The following is a 20,306-nucleotide window of genomic DNA, read 5'->3' as shown; positions in this document are numbered from 1 at the left end:
TTAATGCTTGTCTTCCTCCCACCAACACCTTCTGTCTCAGAACTACATGTGGTTCCCTGTACCCTCTGGCCTTGTTTCCACAAAAAGGCCTTTCTAAAGCTTCTTTTCTTTAAGCTTCACTCACTAGATCAGAATTTTTGGCTTCAACCTAGGAACTGATTGAACACTCACCTCCTTAAGAAACAGGCTGAGCATGAGGACTGTTCTCTTACTTCTCCAACATTCCTTGAGATGGTAAATTCCCTTGACTCTCTAGTTTTCCTTGATATTTTCGGGAACTTCATTTCTAGAAATAAATGGTTTCTTCTGAATTTTATCAGGATACCAAAACATGATTCATGCCGCTTAATGCAGGCAAAGCATAGAGTGAAGTGGTCAGTTGCTTGAGTCTGGGTTCAAATCCTGGCTGTGCCACTTGCTAGCCATGTGAAACTGGAGGCATTTGTAATGATCTCTGAGCCTTACTCTCCTAAGCATAAAATGAGGGTAATAAAATAATCTTCCTGAAAATATTGTTGTTAGGATTCCATAAGATAAAGCAAGTGTTAATATCTATGTCACACATGCTCACACACTACAGAGGTGCAGAATGATACAACCATATGGAGAGGAATTTGCAATATGTAACAAAACCTCATGTGTATTTTACCTTTTAGTACACTGTTACGCCTATAAGTACAGCTCTACAAGTAGAGTACGAGTAAGCACCAGGTTACTTGTCAAGGCTTTGATAGCAAAGTGTTGAAAAAATTTAAATGTGCCACCAGAGAAGGCTGACTAACACAACAGACACCATGCAGTTGTGAACAGAGTAAGAAGTACATCTACGAACTAATATGGAGAGATTTCTATGATATATTAAATGAAAAAGCAGAGGAAAAGGATATTATATATATAAAACCTTTACCATAAGACAGAAAACCAGAAATATATGTTACACACACACATGGGTTTCCCTGGTGGCTCAGATGGTAAAGAATCTGCCTGCAATATGGAAGACCTCAGTTTGATCCCTGGGTTGGGAAGATTCCCTAGAGGAGGGCATGGCAACCCACTCCAGTATTCTTGCCTGGAGAATCCCCGTGGTCAGAGGAATCTGGCTGGCTACAGCCCATGGGGTCACAAAGAGTCGGACACAACTGAGCAACTAAACACAGCATAGTACAGCATACACACACATATAGAGACACTCGTATATACTCACGCATATGTGCTACGTGCGCTGTGTGCTTAGTCACTCAGTCATGTCCAGCGCTTTGCAACCCTACGGACAATAGCCCACGAGGTTTCTCTGTTAATGGGAATATCCAGGCGAGAATACTGGAGTGGATTGCCATTCCCTCCTCCAGGACATCTTCCCAACTCAGGGATCAAACCCAGGTCTCCTGAATTGCAGGCATATTTTTACCAGCTAAGCCACCAGGGAAGCCCACGAAAACTGGAGTGGGTAGCCTATCCTTTCTCCAGGGGATCTTCCCAGCCAAGAATGGAACCAGGGTTTCCTGCATTGCAGGCAGATTCTTTACCAGCTGAGCTACCAGGGAAGCCCATATCTATGCGTATATATGAAATTAAAAGATGTTTGCTCCTTGGAGTAAAAGCTATGACAGACCTAGGCAGCATATTAAAAACCAAAGACACCACTTTGCCAACAAAGGTCCATATAGTCAAAGCTATGATTTTTTTCAGTAGTAACGTACAGATGTGAGAGTTTTACCATAAAGAAGGCTGAGTGATGAAAAACTGATATTTTCAAACTGTGGTGCTGGAGAAGATTGGAGCGTCCCTTGGACAACAGAGAGATCAAACTAGTCAATCCAAATAAATCAACCTTGAATATTCACTGGAAGAACTGATATTGATGCTAAAGCTCCAATACTTTGGCCACCTGATGTGAAGAGCTGACTCATTGGAAATGACTTTGATGCTGGGAAAGATTGAAGGCAGGAGGAAAAGGAGATGACAGAGGATGAGATGGTTGGATGACATCACCGACTCAATGAACATGAGTTTGAGAAAATTCTTGGAGATGGTGAAGGACAGGAAAGCCTGGCATGCTGCAGTTCATGGGATTTCGAAGAGTCAAACATGACCTATCAACTGCACAATAACAAAATTCATATATACATATATATTCGTATATAATTTATTTGCTTACTTTTGTAAAGTGAAATATAGGAAGAATAAACCAGAAATTAATGAAAAAACTACTGAGAAATGGTAAGTAGAAATTTGGAAAAAGATAGAAATAGAAATAAAGACTTCTCTGAGTAGATTTTTTAATACAGTTTTGTCTTTTGAGCCAAGTAAGTGTTTTACATATTCAAAAATTAAATTTAAATTAAAAAGGATTTACAAAAAGCAATTCTAAAATTAAATATTAGCAGAAACAAATGAGCCTAACTGTACATCAACTTGATGACATAACCACACAGAAAAGCAGTAGGTCTTGAAATTTATTGTCTGACTACGTGTGTATGTGTGTATGTATATATATATATATATATATATATATATATATATGAAATGGCAATCCACTCTAGTATTCTTGCCTGGGAAATCCCATGGAGAAGCCTGGTGGGCTACAGTCCATGGGGTCACAAAAAGTCAGACATGCTTAATTACTGAGTATGCACACATATATACATACATATACACGTGTGTATATACATACACACATACACAGTACTGTTGGTGGGGCTTTATCAGGTACATCCAAATTGTGGGACTTTCTACTGGGCATCTGTCTTGGAATCTTCAAAAAATATTGATAGCACAATTAACAAATTAGGCAAGGGGAACTGTACTAAGTGAATGGAGACCAAAGAGACAAGATAATGAAATATAATATGGGATCCTTTTTTGGACTTTGAATTCAACAACAAAAAATAGCCATAAAGGACATTATTGGGACAATTGGCAGAAATTTGCCTATGGACTGTATGTTACAATATACCATCATACCAATGCTAAATTTCTTGGATATGACCATGATAGGGTGTTTTTGTTCTAAGAAAATATATACTAAAGTAGTTAGAGATGAACTCTCATGATTCTACATGAACCTAACTTTTCAACTTTAGGCCAAAAAAAAGAGAGAGGGAAAGCAAATGTGCAAAATGTTCACATTATGCTTTCAACTATTCTGCAGGTTTGAAATTTTTCAAAATAAAAATTTGGGAGGTAACCTCCCAAACAAACAAACTAAAAAAGATCTGTGCCTGCCAGCTATTACTATCGCTGATTCTCCCAATCTGGGAGGCTGTGAAAAGGAAACCTGGAATAAATACATATGGCTGATAAATAAAAAAGAAATCGTGTACTGGGATCTATTTTCAGCCTACTGAAGCATGTCATTTGATACTTATTCATTTCCCATAAGATTTGCCCAAACAAATAAAATTGCCTCCAACTTTAAAAAAGGAAGTAAGACTGTCTCCAAGCTTCCCTGGAAAGAAGCAGTTAAATCTTATCCTTATTTTACCTCCCTCTTATTTAGTGATGTGTCTTGGCGGAAACTCAAGGCAAGTATATCTACAGCCAGCCTCTGGAAAAAACGCAGAAAACGCTGCCTCTCGCTCCCATGAGTTACGCTGGGGAACTTGCTGCTTTCCAGCCTGCCCATCTCAATTGGGCTGACAAAGCACCAGGCCAAGAAGCAGACCCCTAGGTAGCTGGGTCTATATTATTTCAGATTTTAAATACTGAAAGCAAGACAGAAAGCCTTTCTCCCAGGTCAAGGAGTGGGAAGTATAATTTGCAATAGATTAAGCTTGCCATATCTGGGGAGCATTTAAAGGTCTATAGGCCGTTCCTTTTAAATTCCCGGTACACAGCTGACCTAACAAAACACCTTTGCTATGCTATGCTATGCTAAGTCACTTCAGTCATGTCCGACTCTGTGCAACCCCATAGATGGAAGCCCACCAGGCTCCCCCGTCCCTGGGATTCTCCAGGCAAGAACACTGGAGTGGGTTGCCATTTCTTTCTCCAATGCATGAAAGTGAAAAGTGAAAGTGAAGTCACTCAGTCGTGTCCGACTCTTAGCGACCCCATGGATTGCAGCTTAACAGGCTCCTCCGTCCATGGGATTTTCCAAAACACCTTTAGACACTCCTAAATTACATACTTTTAAAAAATCTTTTTCCCAGATATATAATATTTGCCCCACAAGATGATGAAATGACAATTTGCAACTGGTCTTCTCTTTTCGTTTCTTTCAAGACTTAAAAGCCTGTGTTATTTCTATTGCAGGACTGTGTCCAGGCTTAGAGAGACACCCTTTGTAACTGGTTAAAAGCTCCAGAAGGTCTCTATTGAAACAAAATGTTGCTCATATCCCAATCTATCCCAGGAGGAATAAATCCCACAAAAGCACCTAAAGAAAACCATTTTAGAGTTACTACTGTGTTACATTAGCTGACAAGGGAGAGATGATTACATTTATAGATTTGTTTTTTCCTTTTACAGAGACAGTCTCTATGCAGCTGAAGAATTGTGTACTTTCACCACTGGAATTTGAATTCAGCTAATGAGAACTAAGAGTAAAACGAAGATGCCTTGCAAGGCTCCTTGGTCTCGGCCCTGTACACTGGCCATAAAATTAGGCTGCCTCCCTTCCCTTTGGGGCTACAGCCCTGCTCTATAAATGCATTTCAAACCTATAAAAATATTAAACTTCCTTAAAGCATTCATCCTAAGCTAATTATGAAGCTGAAGCTATTAATACAGAGAAAATTATAAAATAATATCTTATATTTACATGGTGTTACATACCTCTGTGTTTGAGAGCACAGTCACAGACATTATCTCTTAATCCTGGAAACTCGTGAGGTAGATTGAGCAGTTCATTTTTCCATTAGGCAGTTAAAGCAATGCAGCAAGACATCATGCTCGATGCTGAAACTTTATGTCTACCATTTATCAGAACCGAACAACTCCGACTTGAGAGAGAGAGCAAGCGGAAGAGAGAAGCGCCCGATTCTGTCACTGTCTAGCTGTGTGACCCAAAGGAAATGATCCAGCCTCTCTGAGCTTCAGTTTCCTCAGCTGCAAAGTAAGGGAAATAACTATCTCTTAAAAATGGGTAGGTAAATTTTTATGACGGTTAAATCCATTTTTTTACCCTACACTCACAAATGATAACTATTTGGGACTTCCCTGATGGTCCAGTGGTTAAGAATCTGCATTGCTATGCAAGGGACATGGGTTCAATCCCTTGTCAAGGAACTGAGATCCCACATGTCCTGGGGCAACTAAGCCTGTATGCCACAACTGAGAACCCACTCAACCAAATAAATAAATAAATATATTTTTTAAATGATACCTATTTATATACTAACTCATTCAATGACTTTTAGTGTTTTCCTGAGGATCGTGTAGTACTGAGGATTGTACAGTAGTGTACTATTTATAACTGAGAAAAAAAAAAAGCCACATATAAGTGAACTCACACATGTTCAAACCATGTTACTCAAGAAAGTGTTAGTTGCTGAGTTGGGTCCAACTCTTTGTGACCAAATGGACTGTAGCCCTCCAGGCTCCTCTGTCCATGGAGTTCTCCAGGCAAAAATACTGGACTGGATTGCCATGCCCTTCTCCAGAGGATCTTCCCAACCCAGGGATCAAACCCATGTCTCTTGCATGGCAGGCAGATTCTTTACCAGCTGAGCCACCAGGGGAGTCCTCAAGGGTCAACGGTAATCTGTACTTCAAAACAACAAAATACTTTAGTGTAAATGTGTGACTGCTTCGTTAGCATAGCTTCTTCATTTCCCATCAGCCCCTAGTCTCCATTTGGAGATAGTTCTAGAGATTTTCCAAACAGAATGAGGTCCAAAAGCATTATTGATAATGCTGAGGCATCTGTAAAGGGCACACTGTGGCCAGGAGGGAAGACAGGCTTGGAATAAAACTGACACATGGCACACAGATTGGAGTGAGAGAAAGAATCCAGACTCCTGATGACTGTACTGAACCTGCAGGTCGAGACTTATCTGAAGCCCCCCTACTTTGGGATCTTCAGTAATGAACCAATACATAGAACCAATACAATTCTATTTATTTCTTAAACCAGTTGGAGTTTTGCCATCTATTTCTTTCCATCAAAAGATTTTAACTAACACAAGTGCTAGTGAAAGACTCAAAACAAAGAAGTAACATTTCATTAAAATATTACTGACAGCAACTGGGAAAAGAATGTACAGGAAGAGGCCAGAAGTCAATGGAATAATAGCCTTTCATCAAATTCTAAGCAAAAAGGGAAGACAAAGAATGAGCTGTATATCTTGTTATACAAAAAAATTATTTGTACTTCCCTGGTGGTCTAGTGGTTAAGAATTTGTCTGCAATGCAGGGGGCATGGGTCTGATCCCCAGTCTGGGATGACTCCACGTGCCTTGGGGCACCTAAGCCCATGTACCTCAACTACCAAATCCAGAGTACCCTAGAGCCTCTGCTTTGCAACCAGAGAACCCACCGTAGTGACAAGCCTGAGCATGGCCAAGAAGAGTAGCCGCCACTCACCACAACTAGAGAAGGCCTGCACTCAGCAATGAAGACCTAGTGCAGCCAACAATAAAACTAATTAATTAAAAAATCGTCAAGTAATATTTTTCAAGGCAAAAACAAGTTGCAAAACAGTATAATATAATCTTGTTTTAATTATTAAAGCCTTCAGTATTTATATGCTTATGTGTCATTTCATATTTTGCTATTATATTCTGTCTGAATTTTTTAATGAGAATTCTTCTGTACAATTTAAAGAAAGAAAATTTAAGCAATAATGACCAGTGACTCAACAATGTGGTCTTGAGTGGAAAGGATGAATTGGAAAGACATCTGGAAGTCAGTCTATCTAAAGCCATCCTTTTAAGAAAAGTTGTAGCCCCACCTCCTACATGATTCTTCTCTGGAATACCCCTGTCCAGGATTATTTTTCTCCTTTAACTCCTAATTCTTTCTTTGGATGTTTATTCAGTCTTTCCCACATTCTGCCTTGTGCTGAAGATTACATTTTCATGAATGTATATCTCCAAATGGATATCATCTACAAGAATCTTGGTTTCTGTCATATTAACAGCTCCACCGTGTCTAGCTCTGTGCTTTGTATATAGTAATTATTCACATATCTCCTGGTTTGCTGAGTGCTCTTTTCAGCGCACTACACCACCCACCTTGTTCCCTGTTCCCCAGTCAAACCCCAACTATTCCTCAACCCAACAGTGAAGCAGGCCTGGAAATCTCCTGAGAATGCTTTAGGAGATGCTGTCCTGCAGTGTTAGAACTCTCTCAGTTTCTATCAACAGTTTTCAAACTGCCTCTGTATCACTTTCACGAGTCTCTTTCTATCTGGAGAGGCCAAAATTAAGAATCAAGGTAACTAAGAACCTGTGAGGCACAGATGGAAAAAGTAGGCTGGTGCAGGAAGATGACATCGAAGAAAACACATGAGTCAACTACAAAGTGGAACTTGCCAAGAGCAGTTGCCAGTGACTGAAAAAGCAGTTGCCAGTGACTGCTGCAGCGGCTGACCTTCAGCACCGCCTGAGAAGAGTCAGGGTGGAGAGAGGCAGTCTGTGCTCCAGGGAAACTGGTGGGAAACGTCTTAAGATAATGAGATAGTTTCAGAAACTGACTTCATAATCCCTATCCTTGCATCTTTTCGTATCTAGAAAATCGCTAAATCCCTTCATGTGACATCAGCTGTTCATGACTAGCAGAAAACATTTTGTAAAGGAGACACTGAACTTCCTCTTCCCCTTCAATTGATGGCATTGAACTTCCCTTCACCAAAATCTTACATATTGACCTTCCTCTACTCCTTCTTTGGAGAAGTCTCTCAGACCTATCTAAGGTGATGTCTCCTGGGCTGCAGCCTTCATTTTGCCCCCAAATAAAACTTAACTCACAACCCTCACATTGTGCGTATTTTTAGTCAACACATGTCTGAAGGAAGATAGTTAAAGTTCATTCTCAAAAAAGTAGAATTGATAAAGACATCCATTTGAGAAAAGCAATAGGACAGAGGACATGACTAGAGGCTTTGTACCAGAAACCGGGATCCAAGTAAATAAACTGTCCTCAAATGACTAGAATAAACATTACAAACAGATCTGATCTGGTTGTGTTTTGTTGTCAAGGTCATTTACTCAATATATTCATTGAGTTTCTATATCTATGAAGCACTGTGATCAGTACTGAGACAGTAGTAAACAAGACAAGCATGATCTTGCCCTCATGAAGCTTTGGTTCTAGTGAAGGATAAAGACAAGTGAACAATTAATTGCAATACAGTATGAAGGTGCAATATTGGGAGGGCAACACTCACATTGTAGTGGGTGTCCTTGGACACTTACATTTTGCCCTGAAGGGCATTTCATGAACTGCACCACTGGGAGGTGCTCTGGACAAGAAATATAATGGGCATTATGGACTGAATCTGTGGTGTTGGAGAAGACTCTTGAGAGTCCCTTGGCCTGCAAGGAGATTGAACCAGTCCATACTAAAGGAAATCAACACTGCATATTCATTGGAAGAACTGATGCTAAAGCTGAAGCTCCAATACTTTGGCCACCTGAGGAGAAGAGCTGACTCACTGAAAAAGACACTGGATGCTGAGAAAGATAGAAGGCAGGAGGAGAAGGGGACAACAGAGGACAAGAAAATTGTAAAACTGGAATCCAAGTTCTTGTTAGCTGAGCCAAAGAACGAACTTCATGAATACTCACTCACTCACATTAGCAACTGATAAGGATTTATTAAAGAGAAGGAAAGTACAAAGCCCTCAGTATAGACACTGAGAGGGGGAAGAGAGTCCCCCAAAAGGTAGGCATTACAGTAGTTTTATATCTTTACCAGTAGTAATCTGTACATTTTTGTTTGGCTCTTGTCCTTAAAGTACATTATTATTATTTTTGCTGGATTTTACTTGGTTTTCTTAATATAAATTTATTTATTTTAATTGGAGGCTAATTACTTAACAATATTGTAGCAGTTTTGCCATATATTGACATGGATCTGCCACGGGTGTACATGTATTCCCCATCCTGAACTTCTCTCCCACCTCCCTCCCCATCCCATCCTTCTGGGTCATTCCAGTGCACCAGCCCCGAGCACCCTGTCTCATGCATTGAACCTGGACTGGCAATTCATTTCACATATGATAACATACGTGTTCCAATGCCATTCTCCCAAATCATCCCACCCTAGCCCTCTCCCACAGAGTCCAAAAGACTGTTCTATACATCTGTGTCTCTTTTGCTGTCTCACATAAAGGGTTATTATTACCACCTTTCTAAATTCCATATATATGCTTTAGTATACTGTATTGGTGTTTTTCTTTCTGGCTTACTTCACTCTGTATAATAGGCTTCAGTTTCATCCACCTCATTAGAACTGATTCAAATGTATTCTTTTTAATGGCTGAGTATATGTGTATCTGGCTCCATTGTGTATATGTACCAAAGCTTTGTTATCCATTAGTCTGCTGATAGACATCTAGGTTGCTTTGGGGTACATGTGTCTCTTTCAATTCTGGTTTCCTCGGTGTGTATGCCCAGCAGTGGGATTGCTGGGTCATAAGGCAGTTCTATTTCCAGTTTTTAAGGAATCTCCACACTGTTTTCCATAGGGGCTATACTAGTTTGCATTCCGGAGGGTTCCCTTTTCTCCACACCCTCTCCAGCATTTATTGCTTGTAGACTTTTGGATCGCAGCCATTCTGACTGGCGTGAAATGGTACCTCATTGTGGTTTTGATTTGCATTTCTCTAATAATGAGTGATGTTCAGCATCTTTTCATGTGTTTGTTAGCCATCTGTATGTCTTCTTTGGAGAAATGTCTGTTTAGTTCTTTGGCCCATTTTTTGATTGGGTCATTTAGTTTTCTGAAATTGAGCTGCAGGAGTTGCTTGTATATTTTTTAGATTAATTCTTTGTCAGTTGTTTTGTTTGCTATTATTTTCTCCCATTCTGAAGGCTGTCTTTTCACCTTGCTTATAATTTCCTTCATTGTGCAAAAGCGTTTAAGTTTAATTAGGTCCCATTTGTTTATTTTTGTTTTTATTTCCAAATTTCTGGGAGGTGGGTCATAGAGGATCCTGCTGTGATTTATGTCGGAGAGTGTTTTGCCTATGTTTTCCTTTAGGAGTTTTATAGTTTCTGGTCTTACGTTTAGATCTTTAATCCATTTTGAGTTTATTTTTGTGTATGGTGTTAGAAAGTGTTCTAGTTTCATTCTTTTACAAGTGGTTGACCAGTTTTCCCAGCACCACTTGTTAAAGAGATTGTCTTTTCTCCATTGTATATTCTTGCCTCTTTTGACTTAGATAAGGTGTCCTTAGGTGCATGGGTTTATCTCTGGGCTTTCTATTTTGTTCCATTGATCTATATTTCTGTCTTTGTGCCAGGACCATACTGTCTTGATGACTGTAGCTTTGTAATAGAGCCTGAAGTCAGGCAGGTTGATTCCTCCAGTTCCATTCTTCTTTCTCAAGATTGCTTTGGCTATTCGAGGTTTTCTGTATTTCCATACAAATTGTGAAATTATTTGTTCTAGCTCTGTGAAAAATACTGTTGGTAGCTTGATAGGGATTGCATTCAATCTATAGATTGCATTGGATAGTATACTCATTTTCACTATATTGATTCTTCCAATCTGTGAACATGGTATATTTCTCCATCTATTTGTGTCATCTTTGATTTCTTTCACCAGTGTTTTATAGTTTTCTATATATAGGTCTTTTGTTTCTTTAGGTAGATATATTCCTAAGTATTTTATTCTTTTTGTTGCAATGGTGAATGGAATTGTTTTTTACTTTCTCTTTCTGTTTTCTCATTGTTAGTGTATAGGAATGCAAGGGACTTCTCTGTGTTAATTTTATATCCTGCAACTTTACTATATTCATTGATTAGCTCTAGTAATTTTCTGGTGGAGTCTTTAGGGTTTTCTATGTAGAGTATCATATTGTCTGCAAACAGTGAGAGTTTTACTTCTTATTTTCCAATCTGAATTCCTTTTATTTCTTTTTCTACTCTGATTGCTGTGGCCAAAACTTCCAAAACTATGTTGAATAGTAGTGGTGAAAGTGGGCACCCTTGTCTTGTTTCTGACTTTAGGAGAAATGCTTTCAATTTTTCACCATTGAGGATAATGTTTGCTGTGGGTTTGTCATATACGGCTTTTATTATGTTGAGGTTGTTCCTTCTATTCCTGCTTTCTGGAGGGTTTTTATCTTAAACGGATGTTGAATTTTGTCAAAGGCTTTCTCTGCATCTATTGAGATAATCATATGGTTTTTATCTTTCAATTTGCTAATGTGGTGTATTACGTTAATTGATTTGTAGATATTGAAGTATCCTTGCATCCCTGAGATAGAGCCCACTTGGTCATGATGTATGATCTTTTTAATATGTTGTTGGATTCTGTCTGCTAGAATTTTGTTAAGGATGTTTACATCTATGTTCATTAGTGATATTGGCCTATAGTTTTCTTTTTTGGTGGCATATCTGTCTTGTTTTGCTATTAGGGTGATGGTGGCCTCATAGAATGAGTTTGGAAGTTTACATTCCTCTGCAATTTTCTGGAAGAGTTTGAGTGGGATAGGTGTTACCTCTTCTCTAAATTTTTGGTAGAATTCAGCTGTGAAGCCATCTGGTCCTGGGCATTTGTTTGCTGGAAGATTTCTGATTACAGTTTCAATTTGCATGCTTGGGATAGGTCTGTTAAGATTTTCTGTTTCTTCCTGGTTCAGTTTTGGAAAGTTATACTTTGTCCATTTCTTCCAAGTTTTCCATTTTATTGGCATATAGTTGCTGCTGGTAGTCTCTTATGATTCTTTGTATTTCTGTTTTGTCTGTTGTGATTTCTCCACTTTCATTTCTAATTTTGTTGATTTGATTTTTCTCCCTTTGTTTCTTGATGAGTCTGTCTAATGGTTTGTCAATTTTATTTATCTTCTCAAAGAACCACCTTTTAGCTTTGTTGATTTTTGCTATGGTCTCTTTTGTTTCTTTTGCATTTATTTCTGCCCTAATTTTTAAGATTTTTTTCCTTCTACTAACCCTGGGGTTCTTCATTTCTTCCTTTTCTAGTTGCTTTGGGTGTGCTGCTGCTGCTGCTAAGTTGCTTCAGTCGTGTCCGACTCTGTGCGACCCCATAGACGGCAGCCCACCAGGCTCCCCCATCCCTGGGATTCTCCAGGCAAGAACACTGGAGTGGGTTAAGTTATTTGACTTTTTTCTTGTTTCTTGAGGTATGCCTGTACTGCTATGAACCTTCCCCTTAGCATGGCTTTTACAGTGTCCCATAGGTTTGGGGTTGTTGTGTTTTCATTTTCATTCGTTTCTATGCATTATTTAATTTCTTCTGTGATTTGTTCGTTATTCAGCAGCATGTTGTTCAGCCTCCAGATGTTGGAATTTTTAATAGATTTCCTCCTGTAATTGACATCTAATCTTACTGCATTGTGGTCAGAAAAGATGCTTGGAGAGATTTCAATTTTTTTGAATTTACCAAAGCTAGATTTAGGGCCCAGGATGTGATCTATCCTGGAGAAGGTTCCATTTGCACTTGAGAAAAAGGTGAAATTCATTGTTTTGGGGTGAAATGTCTTGTAGATATCAATTAGTTCTAACTGGTCTATTGTATCATTTAAAGTTGTGTTTCCTTGTTAATTTTCTGTTTAGTTGATCTATCCATAGGCGTGAGTGGGGTGTTAAAGTCTCCCACTATTATTGTGTTATCGTTAATTTCCCCTTTCATACTTGTTAGCATTTGTCTTACATATTGTGGTTTTCCTATGTTGGGTGCATATATATTTATAATTGTTATATCTTCTTCTTGGATTGATCCTTTGATCATTATGTAGTGTCCTTCTTTGTCTCTTTTCACAGCCTTTATTTTAAAGTCTATTTTATCTGATATGAGTATTGCTACTTATGCTTTCTTTTGGTCTCTATTTGCATGGATATCTTTTTCCAGCCCTTCACTTTCAGTCTGTATGTGTCTCTTGTTTCCAGGTGGGTCTCTTGTAGACAACATATATAGGGGTCTTGTTTTTGTATTCATTCAGCCAGTCTTTGTCTTTTGGTTGGGGCATTCAAACCATTTACATTGAAGGTTATTATTGATAAGTATGATCCCTTTGCCATTTACTTTGTTGTTTTGGGTTCGAGTTCATACACCTTTCTGTGTTTCCTGTCTAGAGAAGATCCTTTAGCATTTATTGGAGCTTTAGCTTGTCTGTAAAGCTTTTGATTTCTCCTTTCATATTTGAATGAGATCCTTGCTGGGTACGGTAATCTGGGCTGTAGGTTTTTCTCTTTCATCATTTTAAGTATGTACTGCCATTCCCTTCTGGCCTGAAGAGTTTCTATTGAAAGATCAGCTGTCATCCTTATGGGAATCCCCTTGAGTGTTATTTGTTGTTTTTCCCTTGCTGCTTTTAATATTTGTTCTTTGTGTTTGATCTTTGTTAATTTGATTAGTATGGTCTTGGGGTGTTTTGCCTTGGGTTTATCCTATTTGGGACTCTCTGGGTTTCTTGGACTTGGGTGACTATTTCCTTCGCCATTTTAGGGAGGTTTTCAAGTATTATCTCCTCAAGTATTTTCTCATGGCCTTTCTTTTTGTCTTTTTCTTCTGCGACTCCTATGATTCAAATGTTGAGGCATCTAACATTGTCCCAGAGGTCTCTGAGGTTGTCCTCATTTCTTTTAATTCTTTTTTGTTTTTTCCTCTCTGCTTCATTTATTTCTACCATTCTATCTTCTACCTCATATATCCTATCTTCTGCCTCTGTTATTCTACTGTTGGTTCCCTCCAGAATGTTTTTGATCTCATTTATTGCTTGGTAGGCTGCAGTCCACGGGGTCGCTAGGAGTCAGACACAACTGAGCGACTTCACTTTCATTTTTCACTTTCATGCATTGGAGAAGGAAATGGCAACCCACTCCAGTGTTCTTGCCTGGAGAATCCCAGGGATGGGGGAGCCTGGTGGGCTGCCGTCTATGGAGTCACACAGAGTCGGACACGACTGAAGCGACTTAGCAGCATTGCATTATTCATTATATATTGACTCTTTTCTATTTCTTCTAGGTCCTTGTTAAACCTTTCTTGCATCTTGTCAATCCTTGTCTCCAGGCTATTTATCTGTAACTCCACTTTGATTTCAAGATTTTGGATCATTTTCACTATCATTACTTGGAATTCTTTATCATGTAGATTCCCTATCTCTTCCTCTTTTGTTTGGTTTGGTGGGCATTTATCATGTTCCTTTACCTGCTGAGTAAAGGATTTCTCTGCCTTTTCATCTTGTTTATATTGCTGTGTCTGGGGAGGCCTTTGCATATTCTGACAGTTTGTGGTTCCTCTTTATTGTGGAGGTTCTTCCCTGTGGATGGGGTTGTACTGGTGGCTTGTCAAGGTTTCCTGGTTAGGGAAGCTTGTGTCAGTATTCTGATGGGTGGAGCTGGATTTCTTCTCTCTGGGGTGCAATGAAGTGTCCAGTAGTGAGTTTTGCGATGTCAGTGGGTTTGGTGTGACTTTGAGCAGCCTGTATATTGCAGCTCAGGGCTATGTTCCTGTGTTGCTGGAGAATTTGCATGGTATGTCTTGCTCTGGAACTTGCTGGCCCATGGGTGGTGCTTGGTTTCAGTGTAGGTATGGAGGCTTTTGATGAGCCCTTATCAATTAATGTTCCCTGGAGTCAGGAGTTCTCTGCTGTTCTCAGGTTTTGGACTTAAGCCTCCTGCCTCTGGTTTTCAGTCTTATTCTTACAGTAGCCTCACGACTTCTCCATCTCCTTTCAAAGACAATGGGCTGCCTTTCTGGGTCCCTAATGTCTTCTGCCAGCATTCAGTAGTTGTTTTGTCAAATTTGCTCACTGTTCAAATGTTCTTTCAATGAATTTGTGGGGGAGAAAGTGATCTCCCCATCCTATCCCTCCATCATCTTAGGACCACCCCCAAAGTACATTATTTTTAACCAATCAGTTTAAAGGTAAAAATGGTTTAACAACATCTTTATGGATCCTCTTGATCCTTGAAATAAGTTGCCACCATTTTTACTGCCCCCTGGCTGTTTTACAATGGATCAGTTGGATGGGCTTAAGATTAGTGAAGTCACTCAGTCATGTCTGACGTTGTGACCCCATTGACTGTAGCCTACCAGACTCTTTGGTCCATGGGATTTTCTAGGCAAGAGTACAGGAGTGGGTTGCCATTTTCTTCTCCAGATTAATGATCACCAATTGTTTTTCCCTCAGGTATATGGAACAGAAGTTAATTACTGCCCTTTCTTGCTGACTGCTTAGCAATTTCTACCTCAATTGGATGGAATCACTGACTCAATGGACATGAGTTTGAGCAAGCTCCAGGAGATGGTGAGGGATAGGAAACCGGGTGTGCACAGTCCATGCAGTCACAAAGAGTCAACTGACTGACTGTTTGTGTCTATCTGAAATTTAGGTAAAGCCCCAGCCCCCAAGGTACCTACATTTAGAGGCAGAGTTTTTATGAATGTAATTAAGTTATTAAGGTAAAATGTTCAGTTCAGTTCAATTCAGTCACTCAGTCGTGTCCAACTCTTGCAACCCCATGAATTGCAGCACTCCAGGCCTCCCTGTCCATCACAAACCCCCAGAGTTCACTCAGACTCATGACCATTGAGTCAGTGATGCCATCCAGCCATCTCATCCTCTGTCGTCCCTCTCTCCTCCTGCCCCCAATCCCTCCCAGCATCAGAGTCTTTTCCAATGAGTCAACTCTTCACATGAGGTGGCCAAAGTACTGGAGTTTCAGCTTTAGCATCATTCCTTCCAAAGAAATACCAGGGCTGATCTTCTTCAGAATGGATGGATCTCCTTGCAGTCCAAGGGACTCTCAAGAGTCTTCTCCAACACCACAGTTCAAAAGCATCAATTCTTCGACACTCAGCCTTCTTTACAGTCCAACTCTCACATCCATACATGACCACTGGAAAAACCATAGCCTTGACTAGATGGAACTTTGTTGGCAAAGTAATGTCTCTGCTTTTGAAAATGCTATCTAGGTTGGTCATAACTTTCCTTCCAAGGAGTAAGCGTCTTTTAATTTCATGGCTGCAGTCACCATCTGCAGTGATTTTGGAGCCCAAAAATATAAAGTCTGACACTGTTTCCACTGTTTCCCCATCTATTTCCCATGATGTGATGGGACCAGATGCCATGATCTTCGTTTTCTGAATGTTGAGCTTTAAGCCAACTTTTTCACTCTCCTCTTTCACTTTCATCAAGAGGCTTTTTAGTTCCTCTTCGCTTTCTGCCATAAGGGTGGTGTCATCTGCATATCTGAGGTTATTGATATTTCTCCCAGCAATCTTGATTCCAGCTTGTGCTTCTTCTAGCCCAGCCTTTCTCACGAGGTACTCTGCATATAAGTTAAATAAGCAGGGTGACAATATACAGCCTTGACATACTCCTTTTCCTATTTGGAACCAGTCTGTTGTTCCATGTCCAGTTCTAACTGTTGCTTCCTGATCTGCATATAGGTTTCTCAAGAGGCAAGATCTGGTATTTTCATCTCTTTCAGAATTTTCCACAGTTTATTGTGATCCACACAGTCAAAGGCTTTGGCATAGTCAATAAAGCAGAAATAGATGTTTTTTTGGAACTCTCTTGCTTTTTTGATGATCCAGCAGATGTTGGCAATTTGATCTCTGGTTCCTCCTCCTTTCGAAAACCAGCTTGAACATCTGGAAGTTCACGGTTCATGTATTGCTGAAGCCTGGCTTGGAGAATTTTGAGCATTACTTTACTAGTGTGTGAGATGAGTGCAATTGTGCAGTAGTTTGAGCATTCTTTGGCATTGCCTTTCTTTGGGATTGGAATGATAACTGACCTTTTCCAGTCCTGTGGCCACTGCTGAGTTTTCCAAATTTGCCGGCATATTGAGTGCAGCACTTTCACAGCATCATAAGGTATAATGAGGTCATTATTATAACCCAGGTGGCACAGTAATAAAGAATCTGCCTGCCAATGCAGGAGACAAAGGAGACAAGGGTTCCATCCTTGGGTCAGGAAGATCCCCTGGAGAAAGAAATAGCAACCCACTCCAATATTCTTGCCTGGAGAATTCCACAGACAAAGGAGCCTTACAGGCTACAGCCTATGGAATCACAAAAGAGTCGGATATGACTGAGCACACACACACACACACACACACACACATGGGTGGAGCCTTCATCTGATGGGATTAGTGTCCTTAGGGAAAGACACTTGAGTGGAGAGAGCTCATAATCTTGAAAGGGACTATCTACAAGCCAGGAAGAGAGATCCCACCCTAAACCAATCCTGCCAGACTTTTGTCTGGGACTTCCAGCCTCCAGAAAATTTCTGATTTTTAGCCACCTAGCTTGTGGTATTTTGTGATGTCAGCTCTAGCAGAGTAATTCAATGGGGAAATCACAGAACATTATAGGAGCACCAAAGGGTTCATAGAGTCCTCCTAAGAGAAAATGAAATTTAATATTAGATCCCCAGAATGAGTATGAGTTAGCAAGTCAAAAGGAGAGATGGTAGAGGAGCTGAGGGACAGTGTTGTGTGGAAATGCTTCCCAGGCAAACAGAGAAGCACCTGCAGAGAGCAAGACACATTCACAGTCCACCCTAAGTGGGAGAGGTGCAGTTGAGGAAGGACTAGCAGGACACAGTCACACAGGTCTTTTATAAACGTTTGTAAGAAGTTGGATTTTACCCACAGATCATAAAAATGCTATTGCATTCATAATATCATAAAAATTAACAATAACTGGAATCTTTTGTTCTATGTAAAACAATTTGCAATCTGGAAGGAAATTTCACTTTTGCAGTTTTTCAATCATTTGCTCAGTACCACATGGTTGGCCTTCAGTGACATTTGTTTAATAAATGATGGATTTAGGCCTTTTCTGAGGATATCATGATGCTCATCTTACAATTGAATATACCCGTGGTTCCAAATCAAAAGGTTTTTTTAATGACCTCTTATCAACATGATAAGGGGGTCTTTCTCTAAAGAGATTCATATTAAAACTCTGCCCTAAAATTCAGCCTTACAGTTAGTCAGGTTGCCACCTAAAATTCAGCCCTTGCATTATCAGACCAGCCAAACAGTATTGGATTTGTAAAAGTCAGGTTTTAACCATCCACTCTGGCCTCCAGAACAATTCTGTGTATTCTTGCTCCTTCTGTAAGCTGCCGATCCTTGGATAAGTGTGACCATTACAGTTTTACATTTCTCATCCTTCTGGAAAACAATAGCTAAAACATCAGAGTATAAAATAATGTTTTGTTCTGGGGTCTGCCAAGCGTGTCAGGTCAAATTCTCCTTTATTGGCCTTCAAATTGTTTTTTGAACTCCCCTAATAATATTGTACCACATTTGGTCTTTGGGAAAACAGGCTTTGAAGACAAGTGTTGATGGACCCTGACTGCCTGCTCTTTAGCACGGGAGACAGGTACACTCTCATCCTGGGGTCCTTGGTCCTCCTCCAGTCCGTCCACAGCACTGTGAACTCACAAATGCTAGAAGTCCACTGCCTGCTAGATACACCTCAGTCTCAGCATTTGGGAAAGATGGCTAGCTCTCAGAAATCTTGAAAATATTTTTTTTTCATATTGCCCATTTTTTTTAATATGTATCTGGTCCACAGGAAGAAGCTCAATATGATAAAACTAAGAAGCAGAGCTATGGGATGAGGAACATCACAACCCAAGCCTCAGGTCAAAAATGTGAGCAAACCCCTAGCCCCACCTGGCACCACTGCTGACCGGACTGGCAGTAAGAAGTTATTTGGAGGAAAGATGTTTCCGTGATCAATAATCTTTGAACATTCTATTCAGAAATACCAGGCTTACATCTCAACAAGAGTCTTCCTGAGAAAGCAAGATGTCCAAATTGCTTCAGAAACAGCTGTCATTCAACCCTGATGAAATGCTAGAGAAAGATTGGTGAGTGCAGCTCTCCTGAATTCTTCAGCATTCTGTGTGAAGATCGCTCTGGCCGAGTCACTGGATCCATTTCACATAGAAATGGTGTTACCTACCTTCCCTCCCTGAGTAAACGGCTCTCACCTCAGCGCAGGGTTCTCTCTGCTGGAATCCTGACGGTGATCTTTCTTTTGGAGCAGCTACAAGCCTTGCCATGAAATTAAAAGACGCTTACTCCTTGGAAGGAAAGTTATGACCAACCTAGATGGTATATTAAAAAGCAGAGACATTACTGTGCCAACAAAGATCCATCTAGTCAAGGCTATGGTTTTTCCAGTGGTCAGGTATGGATGTGAGAGTTGGACTGTGAAGAAAGCTGAGTGCCGAAGAATTGATGCTTTTGAACTGTGGTGTTGGAGAAAACTCTTGAGAGTCCCTTGGACTGCAAGGAGATCCAACCAGTCCATTCTAAAAGAGATCAGTCCTGGGTGTTCTTTGGAAGGAATGATGCTAAAGCTGAAACTCCAGTACTTTGGCCACCTCATGCAAAGAGTTGACTCATTGGAAAAGACTCTGATGCTGGGAGGGATTGGGGGCAGGAGGAGAAGGGGACGACAGAGGATGAGATGGCTGGATGGCATCACCGACTCAATGGACGTGAGTTTGAGTGAACTCCGGGAGTTGGTGATGGACAGGGAGGCCTGGCATGCTGCAATTCATGGGGTCACAAGAGTCGGACATGACTGAGCGACTGAACTGAACTGAACTGAACCAGCCTAGCCACCACCAGTCAAGGACAGAATCCCTACTGGCCACCTTTTCATTTTCACTCATCCTTGTCTGCTTGTCTGTCTTGGGTCAGGCTCTCTGGAAACACACCCTGAGATGAGATTTGCACTCAGGTTTATTTGAAGATGCGGTTAGGACTGACGCGTCCACAGGAGTGAAGGATGGAAGTGATGGGAAAGGATGTATGGTAGAGGAAGGCAATGCATTGGGAGATGGTCACACAGGGGTCCATCCTACAGAGACCACTGAAGCTAGCATGGTCCCTCAGAGTTGTCCCAGTTGAGGCAAGGGGGCCAGGGCTTTGGATTTCTAAATTGGCAGGTTCTTAGAGCAGGAGTGCTCCAGGAAGGGGTCATGGTCTCAGGCAAGGTAGTTCCAGCAGACAAAAGTGATTCCTGGGGAGGCACTCAGCTGTGAGCCTTCAGCAGCAGCACCCCCAGAATCTGGGGCCCTGGTGCTTGAAGGGGCACATGCGTGAGGACCCACAGCATTCACTACACTCTCTCACCTGACAATCTGAAGGGCAGCAAGGAGCATATGGGTGGGGACCCACAGCATTCATTACACTCTC

At 40.6% G+C, this 20,306-nt stretch overlaps 1 long non-coding RNA gene across 1 annotated transcript in view; it reads left to right on the top strand.

Moving 5' to 3' along the window:
- LOC113902090 overlaps positions 1–4,757 on the top strand; it is a 38,651-nt gene extending 33,894 nt beyond the window's left edge. The window contains exon 4 of the long non-coding RNA XR_003513668.1: positions 4,471–4,757. This is a non-coding gene — a long non-coding RNA (uncharacterized LOC113902090). The remainder of the gene's footprint in view (positions 1–4,470) is intronic.
- The last annotated feature ends 15,549 nt before the right edge of the window (positions 4,758–20,306 follow it).

Source organism: Bos indicus x Bos taurus, chromosome 12 (genome assembly GCF_003369695.1).
Source record: "Bos indicus x Bos taurus breed Angus x Brahman F1 hybrid chromosome 12, Bos_hybrid_MaternalHap_v2.0, whole genome shotgun sequence".
In the NCBI taxonomy this organism is placed as follows: domain Eukaryota; kingdom Metazoa; phylum Chordata; class Mammalia; order Artiodactyla; family Bovidae; genus Bos; species Bos indicus x Bos taurus.
Note: the sequence above shows the minus strand (reverse complement) of the source record. Positions and strands in the feature narration are given on the sequence as shown.